General features: G+C 34.7%; 1 pseudogene; it reads left to right on the top strand.

Moving 5' to 3' along the window:
- Nucleotides 1-6611: 6611 nt before the first annotated feature.
- On the top strand, nucleotides 6612-9181 carry LOC106004449 (annotated as a pseudogene).
- The last annotated feature ends 1231 nt before the right edge of the window (nucleotides 9182-10412 follow it).

Here is a 10412-nt window from a genome sequence, read left to right as displayed (position 1 = left end):
GGGACAAAGAAAAGAGTCAATCAGTTAGAAAATAGAACAATACAGTTGGAACAGAGAGAAAACAGGCTGAAAAAATTAATATCTTAAGGAACTCGTAGGAGTATAACAAAGCATCTAATCATTTCATAGAAGTTGCAAAAGGTGAGGGGAAGAGGGTGAGGTTGAAAATGTACTTTAAATATTGATGAAAACTTCTCAAATTTGGAAAAAGAGACAAACTTAGACTCATGAGTCTGTTGACTCCAAACATAATTAAATTAAGAAAATCCACACCAAGATAAATCATAGTAAAAGTTCAATGAAAAGCAAAAAAGAAAAATTTTTAACTGGTAGAAAAGAAAAAACTACATAAAATACTAATAACAATCTGTATGGTGATTAACATATAATAATAAAAAAATTAAAAAATCATGAGGAATCTGAAAAAATAGAATTAATAATTTCAGTGAAGTTGCAGTTTACCCAATAACAGATAAAATAATCATATTTATACATACATATTAACAATGAACACTAAGACAGAGGCTAAAATTTAAAGTAAAATACAACTTACAGTCATTTAAAAATGAAATTTGGTATGCTTTGATGGCTTAGTCAGTTAAGCATCTGCCTTTGGCTCAGGTGATGATCCTGGAGTCCTAGGATCCAGCCCTGCATTGAGCTCTCTGCTCAACTGGGGAGCCTGCTACTCCCCCTCCCCAATCCCCACCCACGGCTTGTTTTCTCTCTCTTGCTTTCTCTATTTCAAATAAATAAATAAAATTTTAAACAAAGAAATGTGAAATGTTTAGGTATAAATTTAACAAGACATGTACAGGACTTGTATCCTGAAATCTATAAAATGTAGTTTTGATGAAATGAACCAACAGGAATCTAAATAAGTGAAAAGCCATACCATAATGATGAATTAAAAGACTTAATGTAAAAGATGCCAATTCTCCTCAGATACATACACAATTTCTTATCAAAACTAAGATTTTTTTTGTAGATACATACAAGATTATTCTAGAATTTATATTGAAGGATAAAAGAATGAAAATAGCTAAAATAATTTTGAAAAATAAAGTGAGAGTGGAAAGATTCAATGTACTTGAAGTCAAGCCTTCTTATATAGTGTGAAACACAGGGTCAAGACTATGTGTTATTGACAAAGGGATAGACACAGATTATTATTTGATCCACATGTAATTTAGTAGTGTACTGCTTAGTTACCAAATATTTGCACCATTTTAAATTTTTAGTTATTGATTTCTAGCATAATTCCAATGTTATTTGAGTACATACTTGACTTTTTACTTTTTTTTTAATATGTTAATGGTTTGAGTGGGAGTATATGTTAGTGGATGTTTCATGTTGACTTTAAAACGATGTGTATGTTGCCATATGGAATATTTTATAAATGTCATTTAACTGACATATATAGTGCTGATTAGTCATCTTGTTCAGGTTTATTTTTTTCTTTGATTTACATAGATGAAAAAGAAATTCAATAGAGAAAAAAATAGCTTTTTCAACAAATGTAGTCAAAGCAACAATGCTAAGAAAAATGAACCTCAACCTAAAACTCACACCTTATATGAAGTTATATAAATGTATCACATACTTAAATATAAAATTTTAATTTATTAATATATTATATATAAAATAACAATATATTTTATAAGGCTATATCTATCTGTGTTTATATTTCTATATCTAAATAGATCTCCCCACCAAACTGAAGTTTAAAGAAATAATCCAATCTAATCCAATAATCTTTCTGAAGATGGACAAGAAAACCATGAAGAGATATTTTATCACAGACAATATACACATGGAAAATAAACAAATAAAAGATAACCACCATTACTAGATATCAGAAAAATAAAAATTACAACCATAGTGGATTATCATCACACATGTATCAGAATGTTTAAAAACATATAGTGACAACATCAAGTATTGGCAAAATGAAGAGAAACTGGATCACTCACATAGTGTTGTATGGATATGAAATGATGGAGTCACTTGAAAAATGTTTGGGAGTTTCCTATAAACAACTCAATGTTGCAACTATCATATAACCCAGCAAATTCACTGTGGGTCACTTATCCCAGAAAAAATATAAAGACTTGTGTTTATATAACAATCTGTGGTAGAGATGAAGATACAAAAAAGCTGAAAAATAACAAAACCAGGTTAATATTCTTGAATATGGTTTCAGAATGGAGGCTATGAATAAACAGGAGGCTAGAGGGCAAATTCCTAGGAAGTATCCTAAAATTGTTGAAAAAGGGGAGAAAATAGCAAAGATCAACAATGTAGAACATTCTCAACAATATTCTCGGTCAGAGTGGTTGTATTCCTCAAGACTTAGAAACTTTAAAAACTTGCTTATATCTATCTCCATTTCTGCCATTGAGTCAGGATATGACCCTGAGCAACTGACAAGCTTATCGCCTACACATTCTCCTTTATCAAATTGAAGCATCAGCCTCGCTAATCATTCTCCCTGAAAGAATGACTACAATTTAAGAACTCTTGTGTTCAGAGGTGTCCAAAAGACACATGCTATCATTACCAGGATGAAATACATAAGGGCTTATCAAACAAACAAACAAATAAATAAAACTTCTCTCTTACAAAATTATGGGTGATGGGAGCTTTGTGTTGAAGGTCCCAAGTCTGCAGTGAAAGGAGGTACTGAGGGATTGTAGGAAAGAAAAGAATGGAGTTTGAAAGTACCTTATTATTTAATGACTAAAAGTGGGAGAGAAAGAGAGCAGACAGATCAAAGTGGTATGATTATAAGAATCCTAGGAAAGAGAGAAAGTCAGAGCTTCCTATTATTTAAGAGTTCCCTACTATTTAAAAATAGAAAAAAAGGTTAGAGAAATATTGAAAAGAGTGATCATCTTAAATATGTGCATCAAACTCTGTTCTTTCCACATTCCTTTGCAAGCACCATTATACCTGAAAATGCCTGGGAGTGGGATGGATATCCGGAAAGTTTAGATTCCCAAAAGAATTTGCACAACTGATGATGGAACAGGCATTAAGCCAAGGTATTGGCCTATTGGTAAGATCACATAGGATACACTTCTGATTTTCTTTTCCAGGGTAGAGTCCTCCACACTGATCTTCCTCCCACACTGGATAAAGTCATTAAGATGAGCCAGAAGTGATCCCACTCCCATCCTGTTCGAAGACACTGCTGTGTTTGAAAGGAAAAGAGGGTCTGGGACCTCATGAAACACACCAGAATTGTTGAGAGGAAAAAGAACAAGTGTGGATAAGCTGTTGCCTTAGTCACTAATTGTAGAGCAAGCACAGACTGGTATAAAGATGAAATCCTTTTCAAATTACAGAGCTTCAATAAATAACCACTTTTTAAAAACACTATTAGATTTTGCTCTCTTTAACTTAAGAAGAGTGTCTTAGAATCTCATATCTCCTATGGTAAAGGAGATCATCAACAATATCTCCCACTTAATGTTTGATTCAACACTATTTTCAGCATATATATATATATATATATATATCCCATACATATAATATATGTAATATATACAAAATACATCACTATTATTTAATATTCATTATTGGCATCTGTATATATACCATATTATGTATATTTCAGCTAAGTGGGTAATATCTGGAATAATGTTTAAATAAACACTAACTAAAACTAAGTTGACTGGTGACACCTTAGTTCATGTTTTTGGTTGTCTTTTCACTTTTCTATGCTGCTGGAATTTTCATCCAAAAGATAAAGTCATTAATCTTTAAAACAAAATAATAAGATAAGCACTAGTAAAATAAGACAAGATAGGAACACTGCCAAATTACAAGAGAGTAAGCAAGAATTGTTTTGTTTTTTTGTTTTTTTAAAAGGTCAATTTAGGGCCCCTGGGTGGCTCAGTTGTTTAAGCGACTGCCTTTGGCTCAGGTCATGATCCTGGAGTTCTGGGATGGATTCCCACATTGGGCTTCCCCTGCTCTTCAGGGAACCTGCTTCTCTCTCTCCCTTGCCTGCTACTCACCCTGCTTATGCTCTCTCTCTCTCCCTCTCTATCTCTGTCAAATAAATAAATAAAATTGTTGGGGAAAAAATGAGAGGTTAATATAACAAAAGGTAGTGGAAAAAGTAAGAAAAACAAACTAAAATTGCTACATATGGCAGCTGTTAAATAAGGTAGAAAGGATACATTGACTCATATAAATTATGAAAATAAAGTTGACTAATTGAACTGCCTTTCTAAAGACATAGGAACTTGTATTTGTTTGAAAAAAAAATACAATAAGAGCAGAACAAAGAAAAAGGATACAAGAAAGTTTATAGGAAAGGCACATAGATTTACTAACAAATAGAAATGAAAAAGTAGAATTTGTCAATATTACTATCAGACAATGTATTTAAGGCCAAGTGTCACCAAGAAGATATGAGCCATTAATCTTATTATCTCCCAATGAAATTCAAAGCATTTAAATTACAAACAAATTGTTGGATATAAATATTGGTAAGGTAAAGGATATGTATTTAGCTTTATATTTTTGCATATTGTATATCGTATTATACATGTATATATACATACATACATATACATGTATATTGTACTTTATATGTATCTTGTATTTATTTATATATTTGTATATTGTACTTATCTATATATTTTTATATAAGGTCTATATAAAACAATTGTGAGAATACTCTAAAAAGCATAGAATAGAAGGACAACTGTTAGATACATCAGGATCCAAAGATTAGCAGGGGGTGCCAATGGAAATTAAGCAGAAAACTGGAGCTTCTATACTATAAGGCTGTAACAAGAAAGCAAACCTTTTATTTAAAGGAGCTATGACACAGGAGGCCTCTAAAACATAAGATTTAAATAGTATCCATAGACTTATACAACCAAAATGCATAGATTATAGTTGAAAATCACTTATTATACCAAGAAACAAGATCTCAAACTGAATCAACAGATGACAACCTTAAGAGAGCATAGCTGTTAGAATTATCTGGCAAAAATTTAAGTAGCCATTATGAAAAAAAAAAAAAAGAAAAAGTCTTGTTAGCAGCTAAGAACATACTTGGAACAAATAAAAAGCAGAAATCCTCAGAAATAAAATATAAAATCTCAGCAAATAAATAGAAGATAGAAAGGAGCATTAAATTCAATCTGTGGAATTGCAATATGCTATAACTGAAATAAAACCTCAAAGGAGGACACAGCAGCAGAAAGGAAAATACAAGAGAAACCTAGAGACAGAACAATAGAAATTACACAATCTAGACAGCCACTTAAAAATAGCCTTTCTAAAATGAACAGAACTTCTGGGGCCTGTAAGTCTATAACAAAAGAACTTATTTTTATCATTAGTGTCCCAGAAAAAAAGAACAGTGTTAGGGCTGAAATGTATTTGAATAAATAATGGCTAAAGATCTAAATTTGACCAAAATATAAATGTACAGATTCAAGAATATGAACATACTAAGCTAAAGACCACCTTGCTTAATAATGCTTGGATCAGGGGCGCCTGGGTGGCTTAGTGGGTTAAGTTGCTGCCTTCGGCTCAGGTCATGATCTCAGGGTCCTGGGATTGAGCCCCACATCGGGCTCTCTGCTCTGCAGGGAGCCTGCTTCCTCCTCTCTGCCTGCCTCTCTGCCTACTTGTGATCTCTGTCTGTCAAATAAATAAATAAATATCTAAAAAAAAAAAGAATGCTTGGATCAACCAGGAGATCAAATAAGAACTTAAGCAATTCATGGAAAACAATGAGAATGAAGACACATTGGTCCAAAACCTATGGGATACAGCAAAGGCGGTACTAAGGGGGAAATACATAGCCATCCAAGCATCCCTCAAAAAAATTGAAAAAATCCAGAATACACCAGCTGTCTCTAAACCTTAAAGAACTGGAGAATCAACAACAAATCAAACCAACTCCACACACAAGAAGGGAAATAATCAAGATTAAAGCAGAGATCAATGAGGTAGAAACCAGAGATACAGGAGAATGCATCAATGAAACTAGAAGCTAGTTTTTTGAAAGAATCAATAAGATCAATAAAACATTGGTCACACTGATCCAAAAGAAAAGAGAGAAAGCCCAAATTCATAACATTATGAATGAAACGGTAGAAATCACAACTAACACCAAGGAAGTAGAAACAATCATCAGAAGTTCTTATCAACAGTTATATGCCAATAAGCTAAGCAACCTAGATGAAATGGATGCATTCCTGGAAAACTACAAACTCTCAAAACTGAACCAGGAAGAAATTGACAACCTGAATAGACCGATATCTAGTAACAATATTGAAGCAGGGATCAAAACCTCCCCCCAAAAAAGATCCCAGGACCTGATGGATTCCTTGGGGAATTCTACCAAACTTTCAAAGAAGAAATAACACCTATTCTCCTGAAGCTGTTTCAAAAAATTGAAACTGAAGGAAAAATTCCAAATTCTCTCTATGAAGCCAGAATTACCCTGATCCCCAAATCAGGCAAAGACCCTACCAAAAAGGAGAATTTCAGAGCAATATCACTGATGAATATGGATGCTAATATTCTCAACAAGATCTTAGCAAACAGGATCCAACAGCACATTGAAAAGATTATCCACCATGACCAGGTGGGATTCATCGCCGGGCTACAAGTGTGGGTCAACATTCTAAAATCAATCAATGTGATAGAACAAATCAATAAGAGAAGAGAGAAGAACCACATGGTCCTCTCAATTGATGCAGAAAAAGCATTTGACAAAATCCAGCATCCGTTCCTGATCAAAACACTTCAAAGTATAGGGATAGAGGGAACATTCCTGAACTTCATAAAAATCTATCTGTGAAAGACCCACAGCAAATATCATCATCAATGGGAAAAAGTTTGCAGCCTTTGAAATCAGGAACACGACAAGGATGCCCACTCTTACCACTCTCGTTCAACATAGTATTAGAAGTCCTAGCAACAGCAATCAGACAACAAAGACAAAATAAAAGGCATCCAAATTGGCAATGAAGAAGTCAAACTCTCTCTCTTCACAGATGACATGATTCTTTATATCAAAAACCAAAGACTCCACCCCCAAACTACTAGAACTCATACTGCAATTCAGCAATGTGGCAGGTTACGAAGTCAATGTGCAGAAATCAGTGGCTTTCTTATACACTAACAATGAAAATACAGAAAGGGAAATTAGAGAACCAATTTCATTTACTACAGCACCAAGAACCATAAGATACCTGGGAATAAACCTTACCAAAGTTGTAAAGGAACTGTACTTGAGGAACTACAGAACACCCATGAAAGAAATTGAAGAAGACACAAAAAGATGGAAGACCATTGCATGCTCTTGGTTCGGAAGAATAAACATTGTTAAAATGTTTATACTGCCTAGAGCAATCTATACTTTTAATGCTATTCCAATCAAAATTCCACCGATACTCTTCAAAGAGCTGGAGCAAATAATCCAAAAATTTGTATGGAATCAGAAGAGACCCTGAATTGCTAAGGAAATGTTAAAAAAAAAAAAATAAAATAAAACTGGCTACATCACGTTACCTGATTTGAAGCTTTACTACAAAGCTGTGATCACCAAGACAGCATGGTACTAGCATAAATACAGACACTTAGTCCAAAGGAACAGAGTAGAGAGCCCAGATATGGACCCTCAACTTTATGGGCAAATGATCTTCGACAAAACAGGAAAAAATATACAGTGGAAAAAAGACAGTCCCTTCAATAAATGGTGCTGGGAAAACTAAACAGCTATATGTAGAAGAATGAAACTTGACCATTCTCCTACACTGTACACAAAGATAAACTCAAAATGGATAAAAGACCTCAACGTGAGAGAGGAATCCATCAGAATCATAGAGGAGAACATAGGAAGTAACCTCTTCGATATCAGCCACAGCAACTTCTTTCAAGGTATGTCTCCAAGGGCAAAGGAAACAAAAGAGAAAATGAACTTTTGGAACTTCATCAAGATCAAAAGCTTCTGCACAGCGAAGGAAACAGTCAACAAAACAAAGAGGCAACCCACGGAATGGGAGAAGATATTTACAAAAGACCCTACAGACAAAAGGTTGATATCCAGGATCTATAAAGACCTCCTCAAACTCAACACACACAAAACAGATAATCATATAAAAAAATGGACAGAAGATATGAACAGACACTTCTCCAATGAAGACATCCATATTGCTATCAGACACATAAAAAAATGCTCATCATCACTAGCCATCAGGGAGATTAAAATTAAAACCACATTGAGATACCACCTTACACCAGTTGGAATGGCCAAAATTAGCAAGACAGGAAACAACATGTGTTGGAGAGGATGTGGAGAAAGGGGAGCCCTCTTACACTGTTGGTGGGAATGTAAGTTGGTGCAGCCATTTTGGAGAGCAGTGTGGAGATTTCTTAAGAAATTAAAAATAGAGCTTCCCTATGACACTGCATTCGCACTACTGGGTATTTACCCCAAAGATACAGATGTCGTGAAAAGAAGGGCCATCTGTACCCCAATGGCCTCGGGCAGCAATGGCTTCGGCCACCAAACTGTGGAAAGAACCAAGATGCCCTCCAATGGACAAATGGATATGTGGTCCATATACACTATGGAGTATTATGGCTCCATCAGAAAGGATGAATACCCCACTTTTGTAGCAACATGGATGGTACTGGAAGAGGATAGGATAACAACCTATCTGGCAAGGCATTCCTCAGGCTGAAGTCACTTTTGATATTGATACTAAATGCATCCACAATGTCTGTGCTATTGATAGGAGTACAGGAAAAGAGAAAAAGATTACCATTATTAACTACAAGGACCACATGAGCAAAGAAGATATTGAGCAATGATTGAGGAAACTGAGAAATAAAAGCTGAAAATTAGAAGCATCAGGACAAGGAGTCCTCCAAGAATTCACTTGAATCTTATACATGCAACATAAAAGAAGATGTTGTAGATGAAAAACTTTAGGGCAAAATCAATGAAGAAGACAGACAAAAGATTCTTGACAAGTGTAATGAAATCATCAACTAGCTTGATAAGACCCAGACTTCAGAGAAGGAAGAATTTGAATATGAGCAGAAAGAGTTGAATAAAATCTTCAACCCCATTATTACCAGGCTGTACCAGAGTACAGGAGGCATGTTAGGAGGAATGCCTGGGGACTTCTCTGGGGATTTCTCTAGAAAAAAAAAATTCCCATTCACACTAATGAAAGAAAATGTGAAAAACAAATCTCACACATAGATCAAGGGAATTAAAAAATACCAAATATTAAAAATATGAACAAACAGAAAGCCATACTATGATTTTGACTGGGTAAGCTCTACAATATGAAAATATTAGTTCTTCTCCATTTAACCTACACATTCAGAAAGTCTTTTGTTTTTTTAAGATTTTATTTATTTACTTGACAGAGAGAAATCACAAGTAGACGGAGAGGCAGGCAGAGAGAGAGAGAGAGAGGGAAGCAGGCTCCCCGCCGAGCAGAGAGCCCGATGTGGGACTCGATCCCAGGACCCCGAGATCATGACCCAAGTCAAAGGCAGCAGCTCAACCCACTGAGCCACCCAGGCGCCCCCATTCAGAAAGTCTTAATCAAACTTTCTGTTTCAAGTAGTAGACTGAGTACATGTATTTATATCTTTTCCTCTTAGGGTGCCTGGGTGGCTCACTCAGTTAAGTGTCTGCCTTTGGCTTAGGTCATGATCCCAGGGTCCTGGGATTAAGCCCCCTGTTGGTCTTTCTCATCAGATGGTAACCTGCTTCTCCCTCTCTCTATGTCCCTACCCTTCTTGTGCTCTCTCTCTGTCAAATGAATAAGTAAAATATTTTAAAAACATATTCACTAATACATATATATATGAAATCTTGAGAAAAAAAATATATATCTCACAGATAAAAGCTTATATATATATGTTTTATAATACATATATGTATATATGTATAGATGTATAGATATGTTTATGTATATGTCTATCTCACAGATAATAGTTTATATATATAACTTTTATAATACACACATATGTATTATATATATATATATATGATTTCATTTTAATGATAACAAAGCAAGAAGATGCAAAAAGATGCTGACAAAAAAAAAAGAATTTAAGTTCAAGGTGGAGAGAAGATAGAAGAATATTTACAGCATGGGAGAGGCATGGAACTGCTGAATGGGGCCAATCTGCCCTCCTCAACCCCATAGGATCTTCCATTTTGTGGCTATTAGTCTAAAGGAAAGAAAATAAAGAATTAAGATGTGTGTGTGTGGAGTAGTGGTTCTCATCACCACACCATCACCCACAAACAACAGAGACACCCAGAAGTCTCAATACCAGACCTGCTCTCTACAGGCAGAAAGGTGAAAAGTTATAAAGAATTTGAAAAATCTGGGGGAGAACTAGAG

This window comes from Mustela putorius, unplaced genomic scaffold (genome assembly GCF_011764305.1).
Source record: "Mustela putorius furo isolate JIRA1106 unplaced genomic scaffold, ASM1176430v1.1 tig00537338_pilon_pilon_pilon, whole genome shotgun sequence".
Taxonomy (NCBI): Eukaryota; Metazoa; Chordata; class Mammalia; order Carnivora; family Mustelidae; genus Mustela; species Mustela putorius.
The sequence above is the reverse complement of the archived record's forward strand: the minus strand, read 5'-3'. Positions and strand labels throughout refer to the sequence as shown.